We start from the raw sequence: 16,734 nt of genomic DNA on the forward strand, positions 1-16,734 counted from the left end.
GTAGTATGCCACACACTAGAACAACCGAGAGTTTCCTCATCTCACCCGACTTCGAAACGGATTTCTTTGCTAAATTCGGCGCATTACCTATACAATTCTTCAAGAACCCGCTAGAAATACCGACATACTCTAGTCATCACCACAAGAATCAATCATTGTCGATGCTATATGCCAAACCACCACTGAACCGATTCATAATCTGTAGGGAGATCCTTAATTTATGAACTAGAATGACCCTAATCAAATCATGCGGTCAATCCTTCTCTTTGATTAACTCAATCAACTCGTCACACCAGTAAAATCAGGAACTAGCCAAAACTTACACAATAGATACATAGCCCACACCCCTTGTCCAAGATTAGATGCAATACCCGAAAACTCTTTGAGTAGTAAAATTTCACATTTGCCCATCACTAGAGTCATTTCTATTAGTCAACTACTGGCCCCCATTATCCTACGGCATAACCGAACATACCAACTCATCCATGATCCCTTACGTCTATTCTACAGTGTATAATCGCAACATAACTCTCAAATCAACAAGTTCTTGATTTAAACGTAACTCTCAAATCAACAGGTTCTTGATTTAAACGATCCCCTTACCAATCCTCTAAACACAATGACCCTGTGAACACACCCCTTACTGTAGGACCAGGACCACAACTGCCCAATACCTTAACTCCCCAGTCGTTACAAGTAACCTTCCTTCTGATCTAGAACCGATAACCATTTTCCAAAAGAAACCCATAAACCACTAGTTCTTACTCCACCAATACCATTTTGTCATGTCGAAGCCCAACTTAACTTTTCACAACCGAATACGAAATCCACTCTCGTGCATCTTGCAACCTTATCCTGACGAGCACGTCAGATACCAATTATTCCCTTCTTAGAGTGGAGATTGATCTATCCAAGTCCTCTTCCTTACGTCTTTGTCCTATAAGACAAAAAGTACTCTTACCAATATACCCTAAGAAATCTTACCTCGTTACACTTTACCACCAAAGGCGCCTTTCCTGTCCTTATCCTCAACTCCTTTCTCAATACCTTAACACGGTCACTATTCTCTTATTGAATCTGACGATCCTTCCCAAGCTACACTTGTTTCCCGATGTTGATATTAATACTCTACTGTTACTAAATTTTTGAATTGCCACTGATACACTTATGCCACAAACCATCACACTAAACTTGACGACGCTAAAAATTACCCATACAAACCACATCTCGTGCAAAACATTCTTGTGAAACCATAATATTACTCCTCGACTTCTGAGCAAGTCAACCGCTAAAGACATGGAGGTCATAAAGTCCTCTGAATCATCATACCACCTCTCCATACCGAACCTAAGAGTCTAACTCATAGCTGAAAGCTAAACTTAGTCACGCGTACATATTAGAATACTACATCTCCCACCGTACCCCGTCACGTCATATCAATTGTTTGCGTAAGAATTTAAGGACGAGTTCCTAATATCCATGAGAGAATAAGAAAGGGAAATTCAGATACCAATTTGGATCGACCAGATACCAATTTGAATGAAATAGCACGATAGTAATGAAAGAATGGAAGTTTCCTAAATGCCCTATAGCCTCTCGAGGATGGGTACGGACGCCAACGTACCATTCCTCAAGACTCTACTAGACATTGCGCTTGTACTCGTAAGACCGGTGAACCTAGAGCTCTGATACCAACTTGTCACAACCAAAATCACGGATCATACGGGCACCCACACTAACCTTCCCTAGTGGGCGAACCCTTCCCTAACTACCTCAATTTGACACAATATGCGGAATAACAATATGTAAACACACTCCAACAGTTTAAATATTAAAACCAATGCGGAAGAAAAACATTTATTATAAGACATTCCTAAAACCTGGTCTAGACTCGTACAAGAGCTTGTAAGAAGTTTATAATTTGAAGTAAAGAACAGACTCAAACTGGATACGACTTCTGTTTAAGGATAAGGAATAACAGAAATCTAAGAAGAGACTCTGGGTTGCAAGATCTCAAATAGCTCACCCAAACGCCTCTAACGAATGCCTCGAAATGGTCGCGAGTCTCCGAACATTGCTGAAAACAACTCTTTACTCCAGAAGGAGTGTAGCAAGAGTAGTATGAGCACACCACAAGGATCGTAGGTATCATAGGCTGACAATGGTTAGTTCACGCATATAAACAGGAAGCAACTAACAAGTAATAGCAGATAAGAAATCAAACACAGTCACAAATCTAGCAATATAGAAGTTTTGCAGTAACGATAGTCACAAGGATTTCAATATCTCAGGTTATCAGCCTAGGTGGAAATCTCTAAACCTCGAGTCCATCAAGCCTCTAAATAAATACCTTACAAACCATAACTCAATAATTCACCAATCAAGAATCAATCAGAGAATGTACCATGCAATGACTTGAATAGCAATTCAATGGAGTGCGATGCAATGCAATGTCGTGCTATGCAATGCAGTAGTCACCTCTCATGCTCCACTCTCGTACACACATGCTATGGCAATGCCTCATAGTCATGACCCATGGGGGACCCGCGAAGTCCATGTACCACTCGTGCTCTCCGGCAAAAACCTCGAAGGCTATAAATCAAACTCAATCTCCGGTAAAGACCTCGAAATCTCTCTGTCACTCTTAATCTCTGGCAAAGACCTCGGAGTCTCCCAATCACTCAACTCACCACCAGGACAACATAAGAGTAATATGGAAGCATATCATGCATGGCATCAGTCTCAACTATATCACCAATATGCAATCAACAAGTACAACTCATATTACGGTCCATGGTTCAATAATCAATATTACCCTTTCCTTTCATGGGGTGAGTGAGCTAGTACGTGACAAAGATACAACTAGGTGATAATCACATCAAATAACACATAGAATATGGGATGCATGCCTCACATGAAATCAACCTCAATAATCACCGCAATCATAGGTTCCACAGATTCATACTATGAAATGCAATTCAATATTCAATTTCTTCATAATAGCCTTCCTCTCCCATATGACAAGTGAGAGAACAAGAGAGAGAGAGAGACAATTATATCAAGTACATGAAATCACAAAAATGGTGACAAGCTCACATAACAATATCGCAATAATGGCAACAAGCTCACATAACAATATCGCAATAATGGCAACAAGCCCACATAACAGTATCACAATAATGGCGACAAGCCCACATAACAGCTGACAACACCAATCTAAATGGAATTCACCTCCACTTTATGCTTGAAGACCTATCATGCTTTCCCTATTAATCACTACTATCTACATACGTTTCGCTAACCGGATTCTAGACATAACGTAAGCCGTAACCTACCACAATGCCGAGCGGGTGCCACGAACGATCAAACCAATGCCTTCCATTTGCGTAGAGTCTTTAAATGATCGAAAACTATCAAATATGCAATCTACGTTAGAATACGGATCTAAGGACACCCATATTGCTATAATTATATTTGAAATCCCAAAACGCACCCCGAAAAATGATCCCGAGCCCACAAGAGCAAAAATGGAATATTATTAGAAAACTAGTTTACCCATAAGTCATAGAATCCAAATTTATAATCAAGTTTCAATCTGAATTTCAATTAACGGGTCAAATCTCATATTTCCTAATTTCAAGCTTAGGCTAAATCTCAATATTCTACATCCCAATTCATGGATTTAAAATTGAAAACATAAATTATTACCACAATTCATCTAAATATCAATTGTTATCTACCAATATATTAATGTTCTTGTTCCAAGGCAAAACATCCTAACAATATATGAAAAGAAAATTGAACCAGTGGCTTCTATAGCCTATTCTAAATCTAAAAAAGAAGCTATTAAGCTTATGATTGCCATCATTATTACTTCAACCATATGAACTCACTACTGTCATTAAGCCTTATCAATTGTTACTACACAAAGCATTTTCAAAAGGACCTATAAAGCATTTACATCGCTAGAAGAAAAATACAAAAAATAAAGAACGTGACCATTGTTTGCAGATGTTGATTTTGTTTAAGCTAACATCTACTCCATTCGGACTTTACATTTATTATTGAGTTCTAGAAAATCCTTATCTAACAAAAATAGAAGAAAACATAATCTATAGACTAAGTAAACTTTTACCTTAAGCTTAAATTGAAGAGTGCTTCACTATCGGCTCATCCAAAGTCCCAGTCACTTCCTTCGAGTAAATCTTATTTCCCAAGAGCCAAGAGCTCTTTTACCCTAATATATCTCACATCCTCATATGTGGGCTAGGAATAAATGGGCCTAGCCCACTTTTCTCTTATAAATTATTCAAATTACCTAATCACCTAACTAACTTGTAAAAGTATAAATTAGGCTCACCAGCCACTTATTTAATTCTCCAACTCATATCTTATATGTGTGCAAATAATATTCTTGTGAATAAAATACTCACACACATTAAATAGGTAAATTGTAAAATTTACCCATTAATTATATGACCGTACCACCTATCCCCGCAAGTCAAGAATATCATTTCCAAGATACGGAAAGGGTAATTTGGGGAAAGGACTGCAAAACGCCAAAACGATCAATCGGGTCGTTACAACCTTCCTGTATACCGGTGCTCTTATATGTACATGCTAATGATTACGATCTGGATTGTTGTATTAAGGTTATATTATGTCACGTCAGGTGGTACTCGGCTGTTAGGGTCGGGTGCCCGTCATGCCCCTCGCCGAGGTGTGACAGAGTGATATCAGAGCGAGGTTAATTCCTAGGGATGTCTATGAGCCATGTCTAGTAGAGTCTTTTTTAGGGGTATGAAGCGCACCACACTTCTAAACAAGAGACTACAGGGCATTTAGGAAATACCTCTTTTCTTCATGATCTAGATCGTGTGATAGAGTCAACAACGGAGGAAAGTTCGTTCCCGATTCTATCTTCTCGTTAGAAATTGCGATTTCGCAACAAAAAGAAGGGTTTTAGCTAAACAGGAATATGGGGTCAGCTCCAAGAGTGCATGTTACGCTAACGTCAACCGTCAATACAGGTCAGAAAGTAACAGAAGGGATAAGGAGGAATATAATTATACGACTAAGTTAGACCCTCTCGAAATTATGACCTTTATCGTGAAAAATCCATCTAAAGGACCCGATGAGACAACCGTCAGGGCAGCCGCGAGTTTGACCTCACCACAGACTCTAGCCCTACCACTTGGGCTGATGAGAAAGTTATGAGAAAAGTATTACAAGAGTTGGCACGTCCGATTTTCCATCTATTCCAGCATTATGACAGGACCGCTACGGACTTTAGTATTACGAAATATCGAACAGTTCTCGGTTTTGGGAATCTGTTAATCAAGGATCGCTAGGGTATGTATAGGAGTTATACAGGAGGAATAAGTTGGTCAACCAAGGGGAGAAGAGTAACTAAGGAGAATAGAAAGGTTCTACTTCGAAAATGCATCTGGTTAAGTTTCGTAGAAACAAGACCAAGGTAGGATGATTACAAGTCTAATGACCCCATCATTGAAACTGCTGGCACATGTTTTGGGAACTAGAATGCCATTTAGTACGCGACATAAGAGATGATAGGAATTCAAAGGGGAGTAAAGGTCAAAAAGAAAGTGGCGGAACCGTGGTACTATGCAGTAAGTGGATGATATGCAAGTGTCGCTAGCCAAGGCAATATAACACCCTATCACTACACCCCCTCTCATCAGGAATATAGAGTTAAGGGACCCAGATTTACGATTGTACCAAATATCTAGATGAAAGAATGTTAGAAGTAGGGCTTAGTTATTTATGGTGGAATATGTGATGCATGTATGTGAGTAAAGTCTTATCAAGTAGGTAGCTTTGACGATGGGTTAGCACAGTTTAAAGAATCTTGGAGGGTATGATGGGTTCCAAATGCAAGTCAGGTGACCAGGACCACATTAGAAAGTCAAAATGAATTAGAGTAAGAGGAAGTGGGGGCACGGATAATATATCGAGCAAGTTCCATAAATAATTAGGAGGAAGAATGCTAACGGACGAGTCAAGTGACAACTAAGTCAACTAAGTAAAAGGGAATAAGAGGACCTGGAGAAAAGAAAAGCTAAAGAGCGACAATGACGAAGAATCATAACGGAGGTAAACAAAAGTTATCAAGGGAGAGCACGTGAACATAGCAATTTTACTTGCCTTATGAAAGAATGGCTATGTAAGCAGGTTGTGGCTTAGAGCGAGTTGAGATTGATAATGAAGCAAACCATTAAGTGTGATAAACGCTACAAGGAAATGTTCGTCCACAAAAGAAGGGAGAAGGACACTAGTTCTGAAAGATAAGTTGAGTTAGAATTCACACCAGAATGCGGATGCAAAGGAATCACTCTAAGGAAAAGAAATAGATGATTAGACACATGAGAGATCATGATAAATGGGAAGGAGAATAGCCTCGTGAATCATTCGCAACAAACCATGTTATGAGTATGTATTACAGTACAAGTAAGGTTAAGTACCATGGGAAGACACATATATACCTCGTGAAGTACCGGAAGGAATGACAGGACTCCATAATAGGAAGAATAGTTCTAGCAAACAATGAAAAGTTTAATGAACCGGGTCTCGCCAGCAAGCTTCAAAGTATGTTACAACATGAGGAAAAGGGTAAAGAAACATGCAGCGAAGAAAAGAAAGATATATGGCTATGCATGACAGTATCGCCATAACAGGAAGAAGGCGGAGAAACAAAAGTTGGGCAATGAGGCACTCAAAAAGCAGAGGTCGTGAAGGTACGGATAATAGGAAGGAGATGATTTAAGGAGATTAGCGCTAGAAACCAAGGTCAAGGAACCGCAAAGCCAATGATACACTAAGGAACGCTTAGTATGAACAGGGAGTCATACAAAGGATGTGATGAAAAGAAAGAAGTACACGCCAACGTATGGGATCATTACATTCTTGAGGGATACGTCCGGCCACAGATTAGTTGGTAAAGGGGGAAAAGTAATTCGGTGACGAAAAATCTTCGGGCCATTAACACGAGGGGCATGTTTGGTAAGACCGACCAGAGGGGAGTTAAACAGGCTATGCCGGAAGCAGTAAATGAGCTTGTACGTATAAAGTTGAAGTCTCAACTTCAGGAACGACGGAAGTATGAGCTTAATTGTAGAAGACCAAAATAGTATGAAGATTTCGTGACAAAGGTCTTAATACATGGTATCAAGCACAAGTGGTAGTAATGGTGGTAAGATGACAATTTAGCTGCATATACAAGGAGTAAAACGTGAAAGGATCCTAATCACTCGATGACGCGAGGAGACCGCCAGAAGATAGAATAATCGCATTAATAAAAAGAAAGTAGTTCTCGAGAACGTCGGATGACTGTATCCCTATAAGAGGGGAAGCTATCAAGAAGAAGGGAGTTAAGAGCGTGGGTACAAGAAAATAATCGGTTATCAGAAGAAAGACAACGCAGAAGAGAAATAGTTGAGTAAGTAAGGGGAGGGATTCATCGGAATAACAAAAGGAAGCACGCTATCTAAAGACCCAAATAAATGAATATGTGGAGGCACGCACGGCATAGCAGCAAGATGATACGACAAAGTCATCAAAAGGACATACATTACAATCCAATAGCACTCAATGGAGAAATTGTACAAGGACGTAAGCAAAGAAAAGTTTGGTAAATGTAAGGCACGAAGAAGTACAACTCTAGGATAGGCATGATATTAGGGTAGCTTCAAGAAGCGAGTAAAAGCACTAGAAAAGGGTCTAACTGTGCGAGAAGACTTTTTGATAGGAAAAAGAGCAAGGCAAGAAGAGACTAACATAAAAATCATAAGTCAAGATTACGAAAGATAAAGAGTCGCAAGATTATATCCTTATTATGGAAAGAAAACTAATCATTGTCAAGAAAACTAATCATTGTCAAGAGGAGGTTGTCGGCCAAATGATTTAACATTCCAACTTGGGAGATACCACAGGATAACTAAATTAAGGACGCGAAGGACACACGGGTACATGTTACACAGAGAGTATCAACTTCGACCCGGAAGAAAATAAATGATGATGGTTTGACCAAGGTCGAATAGCTGAGTAAGAAGACATAGACAAGGGAAAACGATAAGAATTTTAACTGAAAAATCAAGTATCACCCATGGGAAACACAAAAAGATAACCCTATAAGAGCAAGGGAGAAAAGTAGTCATATCTAAAAGCTTGCAATAGATTATAGCCACAGTAGCTAAGAACCAAGGAGGATGTGAACAACGGATGACATGTTCTGACACTGACTCTCACACTAAGAATGCAATAAGAAGAAAATAAGGTACCTGGAATGTCACGGAGTCTAAGGAAAAGAGTCATCTGTGACTATAGGCGCAACTAAGGATAAGAGTGGCATTCGGCGACTAGCTCAGTAGAGGAAAGCAATAACTGAGCTATAAATAAAAGTGAAATTAAACCTCAAAAGATAAGGCAGGTAACCACGAATACAGGAGCAGGTTTTCACGGATAGCCGTATATAATCGGGCCACACGCATATGACGATAGACCTTGGCCTCTATTAACGGAACCCCCCTAAATTCAAGGACGAACGCTCCTAAGGGAGGAAAGAATGGAATGTTATACTCGGCACCAAGCATTTCAATTTTGTACTCTTCACACGGATAACCCGTTTTGAATCTATTAAAGTAAGTTTGGAGAATAGATCTTCCTTCGAGATTACAATTCATAAGTAAAGCTAAGCCAGCATCGATCAAGGATAGTTTGAAATCCTTAGGAGTCCTATTTCAGACGGGCGATGTGGTGAAATTCAAAATTTCATGCTGACTATAAAGTACCCCTAGAAGGGTTGTATAGGAGAAATGATATGAGGTTCGGTAAGAAGGAAAAACTCAGGCTGGGATTTATCAAGAGGTTAGTCAAAAGGCTCGTGAATAAAAGTTTCCGTCAGGATTAAAAGAATTGCGCTAGAACCAACTACTACCTTCAGCAGACAAGAAGAATGGACGTGGTAAGTTGAAGCAGAAGTGAAATTTGTATTATACTTAGGCTCCTCAGAGAATAGACAGTTACGGCGATTGCAGAGTAATATACTACTAAGAATAACACCTTGTGCAAAATTTCGGTTAAGTAAGGCAAACATTTTTAGTGCCCAAATGGCCAGAAGGAACTCTAAGGAATCAGCATAATGAGTTTTCCCCTCACAGTCCATTCGAGGACGAATGTTCTTAAGGGGGGAAGAATGTTACAACTCACCCTCCCAGCAGCTAAAAATGTTCCATACTCATGACATATTTTCGGGGAAAAAGCTTGTGGAAGGATAATGTCATGAGCTTACGCAGGCTATAAGTCATGACGAACGGGTGTTACATCTTGAAAGATTTTTGTATCGTTAGTGCTGTTAATAAAAACTAATGTGAGCCCGGAGGGGCCATGGAATTCTTATAAGGCTAAGAAAGACTTAAAGTAAGTATTAAGAGAGTATCTAAAGGTTCCGGGATCAAGCAGGTCGAAGGAAGTAAGTTGTTGAAACTTTGGGAAAACTTGGCAAAATTTTGAAAGAGATTTCTGGTCAAACTTGAGCGGGGTATATCTCCTAGCATATGAGGATTTTTGGAGTGAATAAACTATCCAAATTGAATTTCATCGAGTCTAGTTTCTAACGAAACAAACCGTTCATCTATACAACGTCGGAATAGGGAGTTATGGGCAGTTTAAAACAGGCTGCCAGAAGCATGTGAACCTGCGCGAAAAATCCGAGAACCCCACTTATGTGGTGACCCGGTCCAACTAGAGCTTGGCACCTATAAAAGGGCCTCTACACTTCATTCTTTTCATTTTCCTCAACTCCACAGCCCTCTAGAAAGCTCCTAACACCTCCACACACTTCTCTAAATGTAATCCACTAACACTTAGCCAAATTTAGTTAATTCCAACACCAAATTAATGCTCGGGAAGTACGTCTTGCTTGATATCTTGCAATTTTCGTGGTTGGGTCATCACAAGTAAGGGAAAAAATGTCAACTCAAGTGCCATATCATGCATGCAAGGCTGAACCAAGGTAAAATCCTCCCTATCTACTCGTAATTTAGAAAGATCAATTAAATCTCGCTAAGATCTAGCTCGTAAAAGTTCCAATTGGTGGAGATGTGAAGTAAATCTATGGAGATTGTTGTTAATGAATTTCAAGGGTTATTTGACAAGATGGTATGGAAATTGAATTGGAATTTGGATTGTTGGTGTTGGGTTTTTGTAAAATTTGAAGATAAATTCGTGAATTATGACGTTTTGACAAAATTAGCGGAATTAATCCCGTGACGAAAATTATTGGTAAAATCTCATGGAAATCGATATGGGTTAACATTGGTATTGTTGTGTTGTTGTTGTTGGTGCTGTTGTTGACACTTGGGATGTCACAAAAACAGAGGAAATGCTGCCCGATTTTCTTTAACCCCGAAATAATTGAGATATAATACTTAAGATTTTGCATGCAAGCAAAAAAGAGTTAGCCCAGATCTTATATCTGTAATTAGGTGCGGGGAAAGGACCAGCGTTGGAATAAGGAATACCTCCAGGTCACATTTTTGGAAGATAAAGGTATGTAAGGTTTTCGCTACCAATTTCCTTGGCACGAATCTTAGAGCCCACTAGCGTGCATAATCAATTCACTCGAATTTCCTATGTTTTTATTGAAAGGTATATTTTACGAAGAATTCGTATTTTATGAGAAATATATACATTTTATGAAAAATGTATATTTTATGAAAGGCCATATTTCTACGGATTTTTCCGACATCTTACGAAACTAAGTAAACGTTCGTTGTCCTGAAGTTTATTAACTCCTAGCTGAAATGTCAGTATACCTCACGAAATATTCCCATCATGTTATTATAATTATTATCATTTGAGTTATTCTTTGACCTCAATACGAGTCCCATAAGATATTCGGAGATTTAACGACCTTACGTCACTCCAAGAGGCCCGATGTTATTTTCTTTGACTCCTCATGCATTTATATATATGCACTATTTTACTACACCGAGCAACGCTATAGTCGGCCGAGTATGGCACGTATATGTGCAATCACTGATCAGTTGGGTATTCACACCGAGTCCCGTAATGGCCAGGTACGTTTCACACTGAGTCCCATTAGGACCGGGTACATTATGATATAATGATGTTTTCCCGACGCGGGGGAGGATGATGATATACACACCGAGTCCTGAAAAAGCCGGGTATGTTTCACACCGAGTCCCAAAAGGGCCGGGTACGTTATATATATATATTATATATATGTATATATTGCATAGGAAAAATGATTTTCTCATGCATGGCATATTCTATGGTTTCAGATGTCACAGGTTACCAGTTATCACCATTCTCCCATGTTTACATTTATATTTTACTGATGTCATTACTTCCCTGCCTTACATACTCAGTATTTTTATCTATACTGACCGTCCCACTTCCTGGGGCACTGACATGCAGAGCAGAAGAACCCTCTTAGTAGGACCGCCAGTTTCAGCGAGACGTCAGCGAGTACCATAATATCGAGCTTGCTAGTTGGGTTTTTATGTAGTCTGCAGGTTATGTAAGTGACAGATGTACGTACTCCTAGAGGCTCATAGACAGTGTAGTGGGTGTCAGAGTCATGCATGTTTTCATTATAATTATGATACACATGTTATAGCCTGGGTGGCTATATGATATTTTATGATGTTCATGTTGCGGCCTTGCCGGCTAGCTTATGTATACAGTTATTCACAAAGAGGTTATGTTATCCTTGTGTTAGGCCTTTCTGTGTGTCGGTGCTCTTATATGTACATGCTAATGATTACGATCAGGATTGTTGTATTAAGGTTATATTATATCACATCAGGTGGTACTCGGCTGTTAGGGTCGAGTGCCCGTCATGCCCCTCGCCGGGGTGTGACAGAATTGTACTGGTATGTAAAGCAACTGAATGAAATAAACATGGTACATGAAATAGTAGAACTGAAACTAAAACTATAACTGTAAGCTGAACATGAACATGAACATTAATATCATCTAACATGAATATGTATAACATGAATAAAATATTTTAAGTCTGTAAAGATATCTGTGGGAGTGCAATAGTACAACCGACATGTAGCCACCATGTAAGCATGTGGCGTCTGATCTCTGCCCGATCAGCTAAAACATCTCATACCTTGTCAGGTACGAGACATGAACATGACATGAATGGATCCAATATCCCGCAATGGCGAAACATGAAGGAATCGTCCTAACTGGGCGCAGCGGTCCTTATCCTATGCAAGCATACGTAGTTTCAGGTATTAAACCTTCTCGGTAATCTGTGCAACTCCTAAAACATGGATATAGCTGGCTTAGAAGCCCACGAATTACATAAGCATGACTCGTAACATGGTATATAAGTATAGTTTAACATGAACATGGATAATAATACATATATAACTTGTATGAAACATGGAAACATGTAGTATTCTTATGAGATTGATCATAATAGTTAATAACTTGCATTTAAGAACACATGGAATGCAACGTATGGGTTTTCATGGATTACTGACAGATCCTCAATAACCAAAAGAGAATATTAAGAACACGATAACGAACTGTTAATACAAACATGGTATATCATGGTGCATGTACTTACGGTTATCATGAACATGTCTAGAACCCTAGTTTTGGTGAACTTTTGTATAATCATAGAAGAGCATGGCGTGGGGAAGAACAATGATGTTCCCACACGTACATAGAAACCCTACATACCTGTAACGCTCCAAAACTTGTATAAAAGTCTAAACTTTGAGAAGAAGTCCAAAAGCCTTAGTCTTGAATCCTTGGGATGGGTTTTCTATAAAACCCTAGGTTAAGAATAATGAATTCTTATTTAGAAATCATGGATATAGGTTAGAATTTACTTGAAAGTCTTGGAATAGGCTTACCTTGATGTTTGGGAATGATGGGAGGAGAATGACTTCATTCTAGGCCTTGGAGAATATGAAAATAACGTAAAAGACTAAATATTGCTTATTTATACTTTTGCTGAGTCTGAGAAATGTACAGGCACCATGTACGGTCCATACAATGGGGTCGTACCTGGAATTGTAAATTCCAGTAACTTCTAATTATTTCTTATAAGGTACGAGCACCATGTACGGCCCGTACAATGTGGTCGTGCCGGAATGCCACATATCATAAACCTCAAATTTTCCCTTGTGAGGTACGTCCTCAAAGTACGGCCCGTATAAATGACGTAACACGTCATTTTACCGATCTGAGGCAAAAGTTTCAAATCCAACACTCCCCGTCTTGGTCTCTAAGTTCCTGAATCATGAATAAGGCTTAGTTAGAAGGTACGAGGTATTATAGTAAGGACACAACAATTTCTTCATGGAAACCAACCCGCTCACAAGGGTAAAAAAAACCACAACCTACACCTCTCTAGGATATTTTCCAAACTCCACTAAAACTGTGAGCCTATGCAATTTCAACTTACAAACTCTGTAACCTAGGAACTAAACTCTAATTCCTATCTCACTAATCTCCTTAGACTAATGAGCCCACTTCAAGTTATCCCAACTTGAAGCTGAATTTGACTAACGTTTATACCTACAATTATTGCTTCTTAGAAAGTGGATAAAGGTACAACTCGATAAACAAACCTAATACACGAATCTAGACTCAAGACTGTAAAACGTAAACTCTGTAGAACAAATTCTTTAGTCTTCTTCGTAGTATCAAGTGGCACTTCTAGAATTAGAACACTCAATATAACATTGACTGTATTCGCTCAATTTCTGACTTCTTCCATTGTGAGTATGCAAATCTTCTTCATGGCATGACTTGAATGTTTATAGTACTAGGTTTGCATCAAGTCAACTGAACTCAATCCTTACAACATAAGGCCCATTATGAGGGTTAGGGTTTGAGTTGACTTGGAATTCTTGCATTCACACGTCTTCAGTGTCCTTGTAGGAGTCTCAAGTATCTTGATAATTATGGCAAGAAATCCTGCAAACTTGTCCGCCAAGTCTTTACCATAAAACTCAAATCCTACTCGCAATAAGACTCTGAGCTAGAACATGTTCCGTGGACCTGATTCAAGCACCTGGTTCTTCCTTCTCTGAATCTTCTCACTGTCTTAGATGGAACATGTTTGCAGACCTGGTTCGTTCACCTTTGTCCTCATGTGTCTCTGAAATATTCACTGTACTTGTCTTTGCGATAGAATGGTATGCATACCTGGTTTACTTGCCTTGTTCATTTACTACGTCAATCACTCACATGCTTAATGCCAACACGATGCCTGGTGGACCGGGATCTGGGGCCTTTTAAGAAAATGTACTTGAATATATGAACAAGAGTGTGAAAAATAAATCCACAGCTAAGAGCCTCTAATTTTATTTTAAAGAAATTTGAACTTTATAACTTCTAACACAATTTCTAGTTTACTACTTTGTATTTTAAGTTCAAAAATTGCAAATATGTAGTGAAATTTTCATTAGAAAATAAAATTATAGTCTTAAAAACTTCTTTAAATTTTCCTATAATTTTGTGAGGCTCTCTGTTGGAATTGTAATATTTGATCAAGTTCTTCCCGCTCACCATCGCCACATCCGCTTCCCGATGACATGATCTTGTTATAATTTGCATCATCTGCTTCATTAATATTTGGTGGGCCAAACCTTCTCCTTTCCGCTTTGTCCCTGAATAAGACTGCAATGTCTAAGTTTTCCTCCGCCAACACATGTCTATGATGTCGGGATTTGAAACCTTCCACCACTAAAAGCGCTTTCAGAAGTTACAAATGACTCTTGAATAGTCAACACATCCTGAGCCATCTTTGATAGAATCAGAAATTGTCTTTGATGCAAATTTTCACATTCATTTTCATTATAAATGTGCAACGCATAATATCCTGCAATATAAAAAAATAAGTATCACATCCATTAATTTTTGAAGAGCGTGATCTACTGGACATCTTATGTTAAAGGGATTCAACACTACTCATAACGATTCTTATATGAGAAAAATAAGTCTCGCTCCGGTACTATTTCAGCAAGTCTTCACGTTCATTTCCATCATAAATGTTGTCACGTATATTACCCTGCAATATCAAAAATTACATATCAAATTTATTAATTTGTGAAGAGCGCAATCCACTGGACATCTTATGTTAAAAGGATTCAACACTACTCACATACATTCTTATATAAGGAGGAAGATCATTGTTGGAATCTCATTTAGTTTGTGTTTGCAACTGGTACTGGTTATGACTTGAGTCATAATTGTGAACACAAGTAACTAGATACATGAGATCAAGAGGAATATATCAATGTGATTAAAATGATCTTGGGCACTAAGAATAATTTTTATGATCTACTTGAAGATTTTCATGACGACGACGAGAGGTATATATTCCTAATAGATATATAACAACGTGCTCTCACAGTATGTTGGTCACACGGGCTATTTATCCAGCTTGAATGATGCAAGAGAAAGAAAAGGAAAATATGTTTCCATTTAGCTAGCTTGATGGAGCTTCAATCCATTATGTGGAAAAAATATTTGTTGGCTTAATACACCATAAGGGATGCTAACTAAGTGAGTTGGCCTAGTATTAGCTAATCTAACTCTATGCCCTAAGGCTGTCTATATAAAAATCATTATGAGTGTCAGAAGACCCACTCTAAATCGTGTAGAGAACGGATAAGGTTAGTTATCTCTACGTCATCGAAGGCATTTTTAGGTTATGAAAACCTAGAGTTCATCCATATTGTTAGAATTCCCAACGATCAGTAAGAGTCGGGTTGTTGCAAACGTTCTGCTTCCGCCAAAAAGAAAATTATCTTAAGTCTCCAAACTAGTTTTTACTTCACCTACAATGATAGGTACAAGCATCGTAGATGAACATACTACAAGCCAGGGCATTCCTTCTAATCAGCAGTTGTTTGGTGAGTTCCACTGTAGTTCATGGAGTCCAATTAATTATAATCAGAGATTCATTTATTCTTTTATTTATTTTGCAGATTAGTCGAGAAGTCTTTGTCATGCATAATCTGTCTCGTCTTCATATTAGAAGCTTCATAAACAGATTTAGAATTGGGTACTAAATTTCCATATTGCATTTTATTTTATGCGGTATTTCAGATTTTCAAAGAAACATGATTTGATTTTCATAATATTGTTTTGAATAAAGTTTCAGACGAAAAGTTATAACTTTTTTCCTTGAAGTATGTCAGTTTACATGATATGCTAGAATTAGAATATAATAGAACAGTCAAGACGGTTTGCCTAGTCAAATTAAGCTATCGTGTCACTCATAATTTGTTCAGAAAATGGATCGTGACAAAATGGGAGGTTCTCTCCTCATCCCAATTGTTATTCATGAATAATACTAAAACTAAAGAATAAAGTACTGTAGTTTATGTTACACCGACTTGTATATAGTTTTTATGGGAATTGACTTCTGTCCATTACACTTTCTATTTTCCTAAATACATATTTGTGCACGATATAAATATAAGTATTAGAGAATGTTACACTTGTCCCTCATCCGTTGTGTAAGGGTCTCTAGGAGGTTTAAATGATCCTCGGCTACTCCACTCATTGTCAAACGATTTTGGACTGGATGATCAAATTATTTCACATGGTATCAGAGCAAAGCTTTAGTTTGCACGAATACTTTCTCTCGTCATGGTCTATCAGTCAGGGCCTCTCTCTCAACTAAGTGCATCGAGCTGCTCAAGGCTTTCTCTA

Source organism: Lycium barbarum, chromosome 8 (genome assembly GCF_019175385.1).
Source record: "Lycium barbarum isolate Lr01 chromosome 8, ASM1917538v2, whole genome shotgun sequence".
Taxonomy (NCBI): Eukaryota; Viridiplantae; Streptophyta; class Magnoliopsida; order Solanales; family Solanaceae; genus Lycium; species Lycium barbarum.